The sequence below is a fragment of the Chlamydotis macqueenii genome, chromosome 2 (assembly GCF_036417535.1).
Source record: "Chlamydotis macqueenii isolate bChlMac1 chromosome 2, bChlMac1.mat, whole genome shotgun sequence".
Lineage (NCBI taxonomy): Eukaryota > Metazoa > Chordata > Aves > Otidiformes > Otididae > Chlamydotis > Chlamydotis macqueenii.
In genome coordinates this window covers 162,805,629-162,822,409 of record NC_141557.1, presented here as the reverse complement: position 1 = coordinate 162,822,409, position 16,781 = coordinate 162,805,629, and positions in this window count along the sequence as shown.

Here is a 16,781-nt window from a genome sequence, read left to right as displayed (position 1 = left end):
CTATTTTCTACACTTGAGACCGATGCGGCTCCGTGCCGCTTTACCAAACCTGGCCCCAGAGGCGTGTTCCTGCTCTGGCCAGATGCTCACTCTTCTGTGAAGGCTACCTATCCCGGGCCCTCTCGGGACAGGGGACTCTTGGCAGAGCACGAAGAACCAGAGAATGGGGCTAGTTGCCCTGAGCAGAGCCCATCTACCTCACTATGGCCTTACAAGTGTCCTTCTCAACCTGGTGTCCGGCCACAGATGTGCTGGAGGAGGGACAAAGCTGTCCTGTTACAGCAGATCACCTCAGCAGTGTGTTTCTACTGCATCTCACTGGGCAACTAAATTAAGGATGCTCCTTGGTCCTGTAGCTGGGGCTGACTCTGGCTGCCTTTGCTCCCACCCCACCTCCTCTTCACTAATGGTATTTTACCTTGTAGTGACATCTCTTACTTGTTCACGGTCATCCCAGTCTGGGATCAATCCCAGATCTAAGGATGTGGGTAATGTCTTCCAGTGCTGATGGTGGTCCCATCAGCTTGCTAGTGGGCAGACGATGGGGCATACAGGAGCCTCAAAGGCTCAAGAGTGTCCTAGCGCACTTTCTTCTCTTTCAAGACGGTCTCAGTTTGGTTCAGAAGGCCCTTTCATACAAGGATGTGCATGTTGCAGTGTAGACCTCATGATAACTTAGGATGACAATGCCCTACTTCCTTTCCCAAAGCTTTCTGGAGGAAGATGAGAGGAGGAGACTGTAAATACCCAAGTAAAGATGCCACACGCTAGAGCTTCGAGCAAGGGGTTGCAACCAATCTCCTGGTCTGTTGACCCACTCTTGGTACTGAAATAAGCTTTCTGCTTTAGGAAGAATGGAAAAGTTCCCTCAGCTTTGCTGTCTGTGTCAGCTCATTCTCCATCAATGGGGAAGGGAGCCTGAGATGGAGGCACCCCCACTGCAGACAGACCATTTAGCTGGATGAATCCCATTAAAAGGCCTTTTACCCAGATCTCCATGACACGGGTATACAAAACACACCTACTGTAGGATTGGTTCCATCTGATTATTCAAGTGTCTCCCAGATTTGGAAGCAGGCAGGCTGAAAAAAGTTTGGTGCACCTGGAAATTCTGTATGTGAAGATTCCAAAATAGTTCAGTTGGAAATAGCTCCTCCAGAGGAAGGTTCAGGAGAGCCCACAAGAAACCCAGATGTTGTAATGCATCCCATGGAGCTTCATCCTCGCTCCTGCCAGGGAAATGGTTTACCGCAGCAGGATTTGTTTGTGTACTCAAATATGTGGCCCTTCTACTGTAGTAAATGTAAACTGCTAGTTAAGAGACTCACTTTGCTCAGTTACTTTTCAAAAATAGCCCACATCTAACCTTTGGCTACATCTACTGTAGTTAATTAGTCAATATTAAATAGTAGAACTTCACTGGCTGCTGGATCTCTACTGTCCACTTTCATGAGGGTGAAAGATTTTGGCCTCACTGCTAGAAAGTCATCCTACACCCATATATTTTCCTAGGACAGACTTAGATTTCGTGGCCTGAGGGCCCCAGGTGGAAAAGCACTGTCTTAATGCACGAAAAAAAGAGATTTGTCTTTTCTTGCATTATTCCTCCGCAGCAGTAACTATTCAATATCAGCTCTGGAAGTACCCTGCTGTCTTTCCCTGCACTGTTGTGCCTTTTGATCACCATTTTTAAGGTCTGAAGAGATTGTTGGAACCGTAACACTGAGTGATGCATCCCCAGCCCTACCTTAAACCTTGGGAATTCCCAGCAAGACAATTGGATTGTGTCTGGCAGAGAGACTTTATTCAGATGGTCTGAGCATCCAGGACATCTCTTTGTGACCCACGTGAGCCAGTTCTTGTGAGACACCTTGTGAGGTGTTTTCTTGACACCTCATGCCATCCTGGGTATAGGTCATTCACTGCCCCAGCACAATCGTCCCCAACCCTCTCCCTCCAGAACACCAGTTCTGGGCTGTGAAGGTGGAGCTTCCTAGAGGTATTTAACACTCAGAGCTCAACACTGCACAAAAACATCACTTTCTTGCTCCAGCGCTGCAATTAGTTGATGCTTTTCTGCATGATGAGTGCAGAAGTGTTTGCATAATGAGCAACTCTGATAGCCTCATCTCCAGGTGCAGCCGCTGAGGAAGAAGTCTCCTAACAGCAAGGTTACAGTGACGATCTGGTCCTGGTCTGGGTTTGTATGTTGGGTTGGATTCTTCTCTCTTAAAGTTTGTGGCACTGAGTTTAAAGCACCATTTGAAGAAGGCGGCTTTGGATCCCTTGAGCAGAAGGGACGGTGGTGTGAGGGTGTCCTGAAGAGAGATGACAACTTGTCCAAGAGACCCAGTCTATTCTCCTCCTCCACTGCCTGGACAATCAGATTTGCACCTCCATCTCAAAAGATGGGTCCTGTCTGCGGGTCATCACCCACAGTTCCCCTCCACATCCTGCTGGCCCACAGTCCCCAGCGAGGTGGCATCCTTCACATTATCAATTTCAAAGACATCTCTATTAACAGGACAATGGAAGAATAAGCACTTTCCTTTATTCATTTACCCGCTGTCTGATAATATCATATTGATGATAATTTTCCTTTAATGGACCATTTGCAGTAATTATGATGCAGCGGGTGAGTAATTGTATCTGACGCCCAATGCCACCTACGTAACTCTGCAAACTTAATTCACTTGATTGTCTGAGAGGGAGGGAGGGAGGGAGAGAAGAAGTGAGACAGAAAGGGGACTGTGTTGTAGGCCTCTCTCCCCTCCCAAATGGTCACTAGAGCAAATTACTGCTTCTTGTGCCGCTGCAGCCCACAGACTTCTAAAGAATGTGCTTCAATGCCTCTTGTTCTGTAAGGTGATACGTCCCTTTCCCCTTTCTTCCTTTCCCTACCAGTTCCCAAATTTGCTTTCTCTGTCATGTTGTCTCCTTTGCAAACTCACATTCCCCATTTTTAAACTCTACCATGGGTTTCTACCTTGACTGTTGGGTGCTTTTTCCCACTGCTCACGATCAGGCTCTCCACTTGGATGAAGCAGTTGGTGCAGGTTGCCTCTCCTGCAGGCACCACTTTGCACTCTCTTTGCTTTATGTATCTTGTTTCTAGAGGGACCATGGTCCTTACCCTTCACGGGAGTTGCCCTCCAGGAATTCCAGGCAGTGGGATTGCTGAGTTTAATGATGTGTGTGATTGTAACACCTTGAATCATAGAACGGTTTGGGTCGGAAGGGACCATTAAAGGTCATTGAGTCCAACCCCCATGCAAGGGGCAGGGACATCTCCAACCAGATCAGGTTGCTCAGAGCCCCGGCCAACCTGGCCTGGAATGTTTCCAGGGATGGGACATCCACCACCTCTCTGGGCAACCTGGGACAGTGTTCTACGACCCTCATTGTAAAAAAATTTTTTCTAATATCCGATCTGAATCTCTATTTTAAAACCATTACCCCTTGTCCTATTGCAACAGGTCCTACTGAAGAGTTTTTTCCCACCTTTCCTGTAGGCCCCCTTTACAGGCCACTGTAAGGGCTCCTGGAGCCTTCTCTTCTGGGGTTGGATTGTTTGTGGAAAGAGCCAGAAAGGGTCTTTCATGCTCTGAGCCTTGTAAAGCCAAAGGACAAGTGGATTCCCTGTTCCAACTGCTCATCTTCCTGACAACAGCAGCGTGGGGTGACCTCCATCGGTTGTTGCTATGCTGGATTCCCACCAGCCTGTCTTGACGTCTTCCTTCAAAAAAGTGCCAATTGGCTTGCCAGACCTGGGATATGTCCATGCACAAACTCTCTGCACCATTCCCTCCTCCTCTACTGCTCTGATTGTTCCAGGGACTTGTGGGGCCTGGGCAGCCCAGCAAAGGTGGTGCTGTGAGAGGAGCTGAGCTGTGGTCCAGGCTGCACTTTGTAAGATGAATCAGCCCTGGGAGTAGCAGGCAGTGGCACCTCTGTGATGGTTTCTGTGGTAGCCAGGGTGCTAGCATAGAGCTGTGCTAGGCTGTTAACACCTTTGGGTGCAGAGTGTGGAGACGTCACAGATGACAAGCTGCTGAGAGAGGAGAATGGCCATGGATCAGGTACCACGGGCTGCAGCCTGTGTTCGTGAGAGTGGTGGGATTTTTGGTCAGATCCTTGTGTTACCTCACTGCTCTATTGCCCTGCCCACAGTTAGTCTGGATGCAGCAGTGCTTCAAGTGACGCTCTGGGAATCCACCCATGCTTGCCTTCCCGACTTCTCTGCTGCTTGCATAGGGTAACATCTGGAACTGGTGAGGTGGAGTAGCTTCTGCAGATGAGGAGCGGTTGGAGAGATGGTGTGGGGTCTCCAGGTGGAATTCTATCATTAAAAAACATCAAATAAATAAAATCTGTTCCTTTCCAATTTCCTAGGCTGCCCAAGTCCCTCCAGTTTCCAGGTAGTCTTCTGTTGAACACCTTAGGTAGGACAGGGGGATGGACTTATAGGGGACAGCTGCTCACACCGCTGTTGGTGCTGGGTAGATGTGTCTGGAGAGAAACTCTTGACTCCTGTCCACACTTTTCCATGTAAACCATCCAGCAAAGCCTGAGTGTGCTGCATCATGCACTTGACACTGAGCTACTGTCTGGGTCCTTCCCTCTGGGTCCTTCTCTGTGGGCCAGAGGGATCTCAGGGAATGAGCTTCTGAAAGGCTCCATGTTCAGAACATCTCTGTCAAAAAACATGCTCCCTTGCTGCGGTCCAGCCCTGAAGTCCATGGGAAAGCTCTGTCTGTGGCTGAACTCAGTGCCAGAACACATGCTGTGCCGTGCTCGAGGGAAAAATAAGCCATAGCATGATCTGATTATCTGCGAGTAGGGTGCAGCCAGCAATATATCCTTGCTCGGGAGAAAGCAACTGGGAAACAGTCCATCCCAGATTTGATGCTGTTGGCCGAAGTCTCTTTGGAAGTCATGCCAGAGCCACCACCATGTGAGTACAAGGGATTGGTGAGGGGTTGATCGACTAAAGTTGGAGATGGGCTAAATTTGTGGGGGGGATGAACAGGGACGCTGGTGCACGGTGCTCTTGGTAGCGATGCAATGAGCCCGTCCAAATCTGTGGGTTCATTGAGTGGGAGATGGGGCTGCAAGGGAGACCAGCAGAAACCCAGAAGAGAAATTTGGACAGGCAGAGAATCTGGGTGTGTTCTTAAAGCAGGGCAGATATAAAAGCATCAGGTTCATCAGTATTCTTGAAATTGGATTGGAATGGAAATGAATATTTCTTTATGTACTTCAGCAGATTGACTATTTGGAAAAAAATTAACTTTGGCCAATTGAGATGTTTGGTTGTGAGCAGGCTGCAATATTTTGTTTCAATTAGGAACGCTCCAAGTTGGCTGCAAGTTTTGCCTTTTTTTTTTCAAGATGAATTTGAATAGTTGTTCCCAGCTACAAAATGAAAATGTCCTTTTTAATGCATTTCATTCTATTTTTAATTTCTTGGAATTAGGGAGGGAACTTAAGCACCAAAAATGCAATGAAATTGAAATGTATCTGAGAAATGCTTTGATATCATTAAAACTCTTTTTTTTTTTTTTTTGGCTGTAAGAGATTTTTAGTAGAAAATTTCTCCCCAAACTCTGCTCTCTGGGAGATTAGTGACTGATAAACTCTACAGCTACGTGTAGACCAACTGATGGCTTTGTACTATTTACGGCAGAGATTTGGGGAGAAGAGCAACCCTTCTCCTACCTCCTGATTTATGTCTCATCCTCACTGAGGGATTACCTCTGAGTTCAGTATTTTCTCCTGGGCTTCATTTTTGCAAATTAGCTGTTAAGAGAAATGAAGGTCTTGGATTTTTGCATGTGCATGGTTCTGTCTATCCACCCGTCCGTCTCCTTCCATTTCACAGAGCTGAAGCAGCTCTCTGTATGATGCAGCTTTTCTTACCCATGGGAAATTTTTTTTTTTAAGGGAAAACGATATGTGGGCCCATGTGGTTGGGCCCATGTGGTTGAGTTTTGCCTCTGTTTCTTGGGGATGAAGTGTTGTAACAAGGAGTTCTGGGACTTGTTGCAAGGTCTCGATGGTTCAGACAGCTCCTGGAGGTACTGAGCACCAACTAGCTTGAGCGAATGTCCTCTTCATCTGGAACAAGTATTTCCAATGATGCTTCTGCCAAACCTGGACAGCTTGAGGTAGCACCGGTTGGAGATCACGAGCCAGATGAACGTAAAGGCAGTGCAGCACATGCGTGCAGAGCATACGAGAGAGGCAGCAGCTAAGGTTTGTTTTAGAAACAGAGGCCTGGCTTCCCTGCCCCATGCACAGAATATGGCCAGTCATTCCCAAATCACAAGCCTTGCTCTGTGGGAACCAGTGATATTTTACAAGAACTAACAGGAAACCTGTTCATTAGTCCAGGAATATAACGGTAATTCAGACTGGTGTTGGGTACCAATCGTTTTTTTCTTTGCCCTTGATGATCTTGATCACAGAATAAGGTAGATCTGGACCCTGTGTGTTGCTGAAACTCCATTCAGAACTGGGCATGTATTGTATTCCAATACGCTTTCCTTAGGATTAATGGTTATTCCTCCTCTTCTCCATTACTCTTTGTAACTGAAATATTCTCCTTCAGCGAAGGCTGAAGGATACAGCCATTTACCAGGAAGAAGACCTCCCTCCCTCTAAAGTGTTGGTCACCTTGTCATTTCTGATAGGGCTGAAGACGGCGCTGCCCTTAGTCTGGAGTCGTTTTGAGAAAATTATGGATGTCCTTTATTTTTCTGAATGGGACCAAGCCATTCACAACATAAGGGATCACCACCTTCTCTCACGGGACTGTGGCATCAGTCCTAAAACACAGTTAAAGTTGGCAGTGCATGTCAGTAATTATGACAAAATAAATTACAGGGATGTTACAATTATTCTGGAGCCAAGGGCAATAAACCTAGAAATGCAGAGTTAGTGTTAAACTTAAAAGAAACCCGATATGTTAAGGTGTAAAGTGTCCCAGTATCCAAAAAGCCTTAACTCTGCTCTTGGCCAGCCCCTCTAGGTATCCAATCACATTTCAAGTCTATAAAAATTGGTATAGAATATATGGGGTTTTTTTGAGGATGAATATGAATATTCAGGTAATGATGAATAAAACAGCTGACTTCCTTCCTCAGTCCTGAGGGCAACCCGTATCTGTGTGGCTGAACTTGTGGCCTCCTGGAGCTTGATGGTCCCATCCAAATTGCCATGCAAGTGACATTTTGGTGCATCTTCTTCAGCTAGGAAGGCACATTTATGTGAAAATTTTAATCTGCAGAGCTTTGAGGGAGATGCAGGAGGTTCACAAATGTAGGCTTCTTCCACCTTTTTGGCCACCACAGTCAGGACATATTGGAAGAACCAAGCTATGATGGAAATGCCAAGAGCTGGATCAGATTTCCTGGCAAATCTCCTCCTTCCTCTTCCCCTCACTGAGGAACTATCTTTCTCTTGTTTGATTTTTGTTTGTTTGTTTGGTTGGTTTTTTTTTCATGTGGATTGTCCCTTGACTTGTTGATCATGTGTGTATCACTCAGCTTAGATGTGTTCCATCTTTCCCTGTTTTGACCATTTCACTGATTTCTTTCCACAGAAGTCTTGAATCAGGAAACTGACTCTGGATTAATACTGGGGTAGCAAATACTTCCTCTGAATTCAAAGAGAAGGGTCTTATTCCCCTCATTTCTTGATTCTGAGGAAGAAAAAGAACAAGAAGCCACTCCTCATCTTTGATACTGCGAGGTTCTGTTTCCAAGGGGCCACCCATGCTTCTCTTGCCCCTCGTCCACATTTACAGGGATTCTCAAAGATTTTCACCTCAATAAAAGTACTTTTGAAGTCTTGGTGCCAGCCAAGAAGCAGTTCAAAGACTGTGAGCTGGACTGTGTTGCTGGTGGTGAAGGACACAGCCTTTGGGGATGCTGGTAGCTCCCATATTCTGTACAAAGTTTTGATGACAACGTCAGTCTTTCTGCTGGGCTGTCAACTGAGGAAGAGGAACCACAGATGACTGATGTGACCTGGAGGCTGCCATAGACCCTTCCTGCGGACAACTTTAGTGCTGACTAAGAAGGGTAAGGTTGTACCTGCTCATCAGGCTTGTACGTCAGGAGCTACCTTTCAGGACCCACAGAGCCTGTCATCTGCATTGGTATTAAATGTACGACAAAGAGTTCATCTCTACTTCTGACTGAATTGCCTGTGATCACTCTTGAAAAAACAAGCAGTATGAAAAAAAAAAAAAGCAGAACAGTAGTTTTGTTGCTTAGCTCAGTTGGGGAGAAAAGGGGAAGATTTAGCTGCGTCACTAAAGGACTCTGAACCCCCTGAGACTTTGCACTCATGTTGACCCCAGTTCCTCAGTTCGGGCTGCCCACCACGCCATCTACCCTTGCAACAGAAGACTTTAGCAGGTTACTTTCTGTCCTTTTGCATGAGATGCTCTCGACACAGATGGGATGAACCAAGAGTCAAGCCCTATCCCCTTGCTGGTCCATGCACTCCCAAGTGTGCTGTGATGATCAGCAGGGTGGATGGGCAGCAGAGATCAACCTGGCTTGCTCCAGCACAGCTGTGTAGGTGCACCCTGGTTGGGTCAGGTCAGCCCTATGGCAACACACACAACCCCCACTGGGACACTGGAAGGTCAATGCTATATATTCAGAAAGAGTGACAGATATTTTTGGGGGGAAATGTCAGTTGTCTTCCCAAGGGGCACTTGTATGTGGGCAAGACGTGTTCCACTGCTCTCTGCGAGCAGCAAAGTCTCTGGGCTTCTCCTTTATCTTTGGCAAAGAGCAGGATCATGACCAAGAGAAAGAAGAAGCCAAACCAAGAAGCCAGCATCCTGTATCTTATTTGAGACCCTCTTGTAGCTTGGCTGCCTCTCCCTTCCCACTCTGCCAATATCTTTCCATTTATGCAGCGGCTCTTAATGAGAATGAAGCGACTAATTTGACCATCCTCGATGTCTTTATAACCCAAGCTCACAGCTACGACAAGCCAATAGCACTGAGCTAGTTCTACTGATTATTTTAATCTCATCATATGTCTTTTCTGGTCAATAAACTCCCTCTCAAATCAAATTGTTACTGAACATAACCTGACGCTAATGTCCATTGGACTCTGGGCTATAGCGAATAATGTAGTTTGTCATAATTAAGTGTACTGCCTAATTAATTGAGTGGTCAGGATGCTAATTAGCCAGGTTTATTGAGATTGGAGGAGTATGAAGGGCAATACTGCAGCTCATCAAAAGCACTGGGACTAGAAATAAAGTACATCTCCCTTCCCTCTCCTCTGACAGGCAGACAAATCCGTGCCTATGTAGATTTACGAACTTTGAGCAACACGCAGAGATGGGAACGAACAGGGTCGTGCTGGTCTTGCTGACTTCTTTTCATTTGTGGCTAAGGTTTCTTAGCCTTTGCTCCCATTTTCCACCCATTCCTCTGGCTCATCCATCACTGCAGCCTAACTCAGCTGCCTCCTCAGTCCTCATCTGATGCTGCCTGCTGCGTCCCCCTGCTCAGGGCTGCTGTATTTCCCTCCAGGACTGCTGATAGATATTTGGGACACGTGATGGATCATGAATATGCAGTACATTTCCTGGGAGCAGCAGTTCATTGACTTTTCCTGCTCAGTCTGTTTTCCATTCCTCTAGTGATGCAGCGACCAATTCCCAGTGCTCAAATCCCTTTTCTTAGAAAGCATTTGCCTGACCTGAAGCCTCCTGCTGTGGTTCAAACCTAAGGACTTCCTGGTCTACTGGTGTGATCCATGAAGAAAAGATTTTTTCCTTTCTCTTTTTAGGAGTCTTTCACAAGGAGTCAAGAAAAGAATAGGGATTGTGCAGCTGAAGGAGGGTCTTCAGCTGAGATCTGTGCTCTAGTCCTGGCTCTGCTACTGGTTATCTTGGATGGTCTTAGGGAAATTGGCCTTAGGGAAGTCGAGTGTTGTGTTTCTGTTCCTCAACCAACTAATGCCCAAGAGATCCTTCAGAACCTCTCAAGTTTGTTCATATGTGCAATATAGCGGCAAGATGGGAAGAGAGAGGGTGCACTTAGAAAAAGAAGGAATATTTAATACAGATTTGCAATTCCATTTTCACAACATGAAGATCTGAGCGTGGCTGGGGGGCTTCAAGTGTTGGAGACACCCAAGCCAATCCAGGCCAAGCCAGGTAGCTGGTTAGGGAGAGGTGGGTCTTTATTTCAACTTTGCTTTGGAGGTCTTGGAGACCAGAGAGCTGCCAATGGAACTGGTGTTCATGGGGAGTAAACGTGGGCTGTTTGAACTGGAGGTGGTAATTTAGAAATAAACCTGGAGTCTTATGTTTTGAGGAGGCAAGTGTGCCTTGGGATTGCAGCCTCCCACGTGATGGAAGTGGATTTTGGCACTCCTCTGGGAGGACTTCTCAGATATTTCCTCAAATTGCTGGGCTCAAGAGCCTGAAAGACGTAGAGTAAAAAGGCCCTCAACCCCTACCCGCTCTCTCATCCCTTGTACACTTACAAACACTGAACACACAAAATCTAAAATACGTTTTATAACATATTTTTACTCAAGGTCATGAGATTCTCCCAATTTTGGCCAGAATTAAGAGTATTGCTAAGAAAGATGCATCCATCCCACCGGCTATAAACAGCACCTTGATTTTGCCGGCAGCATTCACCAACTCTGCCCTCCAGTATTTATTGTAGTGCCTACATTTCATAAATGCTGTAGCAGATTCCCGTCTCTCCTAAATCCACTGCAGGCAGTTAAAGCTTTTGACCTTGCAACTGCCTGTTGCTTTTGATGGTCTGTGGCCAGATAGCTTGTTTTCCTTCCGATTGCTTTTGGAGTCAAACAAATAGCGCTGCTGTGGGTAAAGCTCAGCCCACATTCCAGCACCTCACCACATAATTGCACTGGATTTGATCACAAGCTAATAAGTAAAACTGCTCTGCAGTCAGGTCCTCAGATTCTGCTCTTGCTTACATCTGTGAAATGACCCAACGAGCAGTCGCATTTTGTAGCCCTGGCTAACGGGTCCACCTGTGTCGGGGTCTCTAAACCCCTAAAGGACAAGACAGCTTTGCAACCTCCATGGAGAGAGCAGGCAGGGACAAAAACCCTACAAGTAAACTTTCTGTGCCTGTGTGTATGCTTTATTTTTAGCTGTTTCTCTTTTGGGAATCTCCAGGTAGAGATGCCTGGACAAGACTGAGCCTTTCAAGCTATGATTACCCCTAATTTGCAGGATATTCCTTGAAAAAAAGAAAAAAATCAAATTCCTAATAGTAAAAATTCTCACTTTTTAATAGTACAGCAGAAATTTGACTTGATGTTCCTGAAAACTGAGAGATCAGAGCAATCTGCAACTCTGGTAATCTGTAACTCACTCATTGAAGGGACTTGAGATGATCTGTCTGGTGAAGGGTTGCTCTGCACATGCCCTATTTCTTCTATTTTTTTCTCCAAATATCCACAACGAGCACTTTTGGGGAGGAAACATAAGATCAGATCTGTGTATTCTGCCTGTATACTCATCCAACCTTGCTGTCTAATCAGCATCAGTAAAAAGCATGTTCTTATTTATTTCATTGCAACAGAAAATTCTCTCCAGTCTTTAAAGAATGAAAATTTGCAGGAGATCAAAAATACTTAGGTAAATCTCGATCTTTATCAGTACAAGTGACAGACCAAAAATTGAAGGAAGAATTAATTGTGTAAACTACTAGTTAGGAGATTTTCCTGCTGATGTACTTTCTTGCTAAGAGGTTAGGCAAAATAAGGGTGTAAATCCTGATCTCAGACATATTAATGGTATTTGCTCTTTGGGTCTAATGATGACAAAACTTGCCCAAATGATGCTGAGGTAGCTTTATGGGGTAAAAGGTTCTGCCTGAAAACCATCTGAACATGCATCCTCTTCTAGTTTTCCTTGAAAAAAAAGAATGTTAAAAACCTAAAAGAAATAGCAACTTTTTGTACCATTTTTTGAAGTAAACAGAGTTTGTCCAACATGTTCAGATAGGAGTTGGGAAAGGACAACTCAACAGAAATTGTGAAAAAACAGCTTTTGCAAGGACATGTAGATTTCATCCCTATGGAATTATGGGGGCATTTCAATCAAATCAGAAAGATTTGGTTGATTTTGTGATTTCCAATACATTTCAATATGCAGAAAAATCAAAGCATGAATGGCTTAAGAAATATTTTTGGAATTATTCTTTTCATAAAAATTCTTATGTATGTATATGTATACATACACAAATAAAAATCAAATTATAAATACCTATATATGTATGTATGCGTGTGTTTAATCTGTATAAATAAATATATATATATATTGATTTGGGATATAGGGGGATAGGAAATTTTAAACTGTGACCCAGTCTAATACCAGCAGTATCACTCAGTTGATATATTTTCAGTCATAGATTTAGTAAAACAGCTTATTCCCCATCAATTTCCTGATGCGGTACATTTTTGGATTTTCTTTTATTTGCTCTGCAATGGGGACTAACATTCATCTCCTGACAAATAGGTTATACCTGTATGCAGAAGGCTGTTAGAAACACAATTTTCTTACAGTCTTAGAACTAAAATATCCTCTTCTTCCAATCCTATAGCCTGTTTTAATTGTCAAAAATCAAATTCCAGCTTTATATGCATATGATTGTATATATGGTAATGAAAATTTCTTCCCTCTTTTTCCCAAATTAGTGCCTTTTTTTTTTTGAAATAAGATTAATTCTAGCAGGGGTTTTCTGACATCCTTCAGTTCCCATGCCAGCTGGTGGGATGAGGTCCTGGTACCAAGGCTCTGATCCATTTGGGGGATAACTTTGCCATCAGTTGGATGCTTTTTCTCCAGGAAAAACAGATGATCAACAGCTGATGGCAACGCCCCTCCCCACCCCGTACATCTCCTTTGGATGGTTTGGTTTAAAAATAAACCTGAGGGTAACCAGGAGAGCCTGGGGTGGAGGGAGGGTGGTGTGAAGTCCTCAAGAGACATATTGAGGAAGGAATGCCCACCACCACGCTCCTCCCTGGTGTGGCGGGGAGAACTGCCCGCTTCGCTTGCAAACACATCTTTTTGGGAACATAGCCAACATTCCCTGCGTGCATCGGCTGACGAGGAGGAATATCCCCGAGGAATTCTCCTCCATCCCTGCCAACATCCGGGTTCGGGTCCTGACCTGTCCCTCCCCATGCAAGGGGACATTTCTAGAGCATGGTGCTTTGCCTCTGCTGCCACCACTGCCACCAAGCACCCCCAGTCAAAACACATTAAAACGGCTGTGTGGGACCTGCCATCTCTCTTGAATCCATCTTCCCTCGAATCGCTGTATTACCACCAAACAGGATTTGTTCCACTACAATTTGTCAAGATTGGACAAGGCCTCAAAGTTGGCGGAGACATATATTAAAGGTTTCTCAGGGATTGGAGTGAGAGAGGCAATTACCTTACCGGGCTCAGAGACGAGGGAGCACGGCTCCCATCCCTGTTGCATAGCGCAGGAGGGCTGAAGGAGTTTCTCTTCCTTCCCTGTCAATAAATAAAAATACGATAAAGACCCCCTCCTCCCTCCCCAAACTGCCACATGCTGTGAGTGGAAACCTAAAACGACGACAAGCTGGCTCGGCAGGGAGGACAGCTGCATGCGTGTCGGCATCGCGGCTGCCTGTATCCAGCCACGGCAGCCATCCCCAACCACAGCGGCACCTGGGGACAGACCCCAAGACCTGCCCTGACCTGAAGGACCTGCCCCAAAAGGGCCCAATATTAGGCAACTTCCTTCTCTGGCTGTTCCTGGTCCCCCCATGATGCCCAAGAGGGCTGGGGACCTTGCAGGGTGATGGGGTGGGGAGATGGGGATGTGTGGGTTGGGTGCCCCACAGATGCCACCCCAGAGTAACAGGATGTTTGGTTGCAACCACCAACCCCTCTAAGCTTCTAATTTCAGGGAAGAGGGGTGACGTACCAGGAAAGAGATGTCTGCTTGCATGGACCCTGGCAGGGGAAGGGATGGAAGCATCAAACAGTCATGATTGGGCCATCAGATGGGGCACTTCTGGGAAGGTGGGAGGAATGAGATCACGGCTCTGGAGGGATGCCAGATCGTCCGGGATGGGGAGATGGCATTTTGTGCCAGCCAAACCACTCTGCTCCAGTTGATGCAAACAACCTAACATCTTTAGGGGATCTGTGCTGCTTAGATCTCGCCTCCCTCCCCTTTATTTGCCCCCAAAAGTAATTTCCAGAGCTCTCCCGCCCTGGGAGGAGTGAGGAGTGGGAGAAGATTACTCTAGGAAAGGGATTGTCTCTGAGGGAGGGTGTTTTTGAAAATATCTCCTCTGCACAGTCAGGTGCGCGTTCCCAGGGCTGGCTAGTGTTAGTCTTCTTTTTGGATAATCTGGAATATCTCCAGTGAAATCACTGGGGACTGCAGTGGAGTAGACCCAGTGTGAGCTGAAACAGAAATTAACCCTTGGCACACGCCCATGGGTTTATCTAAAGGCCCTTTGTAGGCAAAAGATTTTATTACACTGGCTTAAGTGGGCTTGGGATGGAGCCTCTAGAAAATGCAGTGGAGGGTTGCTAGAAACCTGCCTAGCTAATTAATCAAATGAATCACCCGCACTCACATTCAGTCATCTGAAATGGAGGTGGCACAGTTTTAAGTACTGCTCCAGGATCCCTGGCTTTGTATCTTCTCGATTATCATTATTTAATTACATCGAGGCTGCATTTGGAAGCTGGTAGGCACCAGTTACCAGGTGAGAGCTCCCTGCTTTATTACGAGTAGCGGAAAGATTTGATCTTTCTGTTCTGATGATGAATTTTCACTGATGATATTAAGCTCGTTTCAAATTAGTTAAAAAAAAAAAAGTGTTTTCTATTTTGAGCTGAAAGGGAAGCAGAGAAATAACTCCCTACTGAGAGTAATTCTTATCGTTTCAAGATATGATGACAGATGAAAAGGAACTTCAGAGCTGATATAAAATGAGATTCCTAGCTTTGTGAGGGGAAAAGGGCCAATATTTTGTGGGAATTTTCATGGCAAATACACTCATTTATTTTTGTTGACAAAACATTGATTTGAAATGCTTTGATTGCCTTGCTCAAGTCTGACAATAATTGTATATCTCGCCGTGTTAATTTCTTATGGATTGTCAAAGAGAATTGAAAGCCAAACGCATCACAAGTACAACAGAGAGAAGGATGGTTTTAACTTTCCCTTTCATTCTGTTTATTAACACAGAATATTTCCCTACTTTGCTTTCTGGCTGGAGATTGGAGTTTCTTTCTTTCTTAAAGGCTGAGCTGTGCCGGCACCGCACTCCTGCTGACTTCCACGCTGAACATTTTCTGGCCTCATTTTAGCACCGTTGAGTGCTGGGAAGTGAGGATTACGGCACCAGTTACTGCGAAGATTTTGCTTTTTGGGATGTTGGAGGCTATGCGTTTTCCCCAGTGATGTACCCCGTTTGGCCTTCATCCCTGGGCACCCTCTTCCTCAGGTGAACGATGTACACAGTGTTATGGGTCAAGGCTCTTTGTCCAGGTATGATGAAAACCCGTGATATTTAATAATAATTAAATTACATTCAGGGCAAGATCCCCCCTCTGGCAAGGCAGGAGGGATTGCAAAGCTGATCACATTGCTTGGTTTTTTTCTCCTAATAGTTTGACTTCCCAGAAGCTGCTGGGTGACCTGCTAATGGAGGAGGGCTTGTCCCATGCTTAGGGCGTCAGTGTTGGGCTTAGGAGATTGGTTTTGACACCCAGCCCTGGCTGGGCAGCTGCAAAAGTTATTTAATCTCCATGTGACAATGCAAAATGGAGTTGGGGCTGTTTTCAGCAGCTCAACCTGCTCTTTGTAGCAGAATTTTCCTGGTGCCTGAACTTGTATCTTACCTGTGCAATCAAGGGAAGGTAAGTATCTCTCCCTATTACAGTGACTGTAATTAAGTCTTGCTTCATAACCTGCAAGAAAGGTGTGACTGTGTTCATGGCATTCACAACATGAGCCCCCAAACAAAGCCACGTGACTCACATAAAGAGTAGGGGATGTCTAAAGCCTCTCCATCACCCTCCAGCATCGAAGAGAAGACATGATGTCTCCCTTCCCTGTCTCTGGATCAGCCTGCAGAGGGAATTGAAGGGTGAGATTTTTTTAGGGTGGAATCATATCTAATGGGGAAGCTTAACACCCCGAGGTGAAAATTTGGCTTAGAGCTGTAGCAGCCCCATGCCTAACCATGGGGTACGTCCCCTTCTCCTGCCCATCTCCAGAAGCAACCAACAGCAGATGCAAGGGATCTGCGTGAGAACAGGACACACATGCACCGAGGCTTCCCTGAAATACCTTCTTGTGCTGGATTTGGGATGGGGACGTGAGAGAGATTCTGCAGCCTTTTGTTGCAGTGGCATTGATAGGCAACTAGGAAAACTTGCTAGGCCATTCCCTCTGGAGACTGGGTCATTGTCATGGTAATTTCTGTTAACACTCGCCTCTTTGTGTTTGTCTTATCACTATGCATCAGGGCCTTTTAAGATTTCCTCCAAATGGAGGATCTGTCTATCTGAGCATGGGGCTAATGTGGACATGACTACAGCAGCAATTACATGCACCCAAAAAGGGTGTAATTAGGGAGCTACTGGCCTCACTGGCCTAATCTATTTGCAAACCACAGGAAGGACCAAGTGGAAGTTCGCAGGGTTGACGCGGTCCTTTGGACAGCCCTACGTGCCCCAGAGGAGATGGGAACAA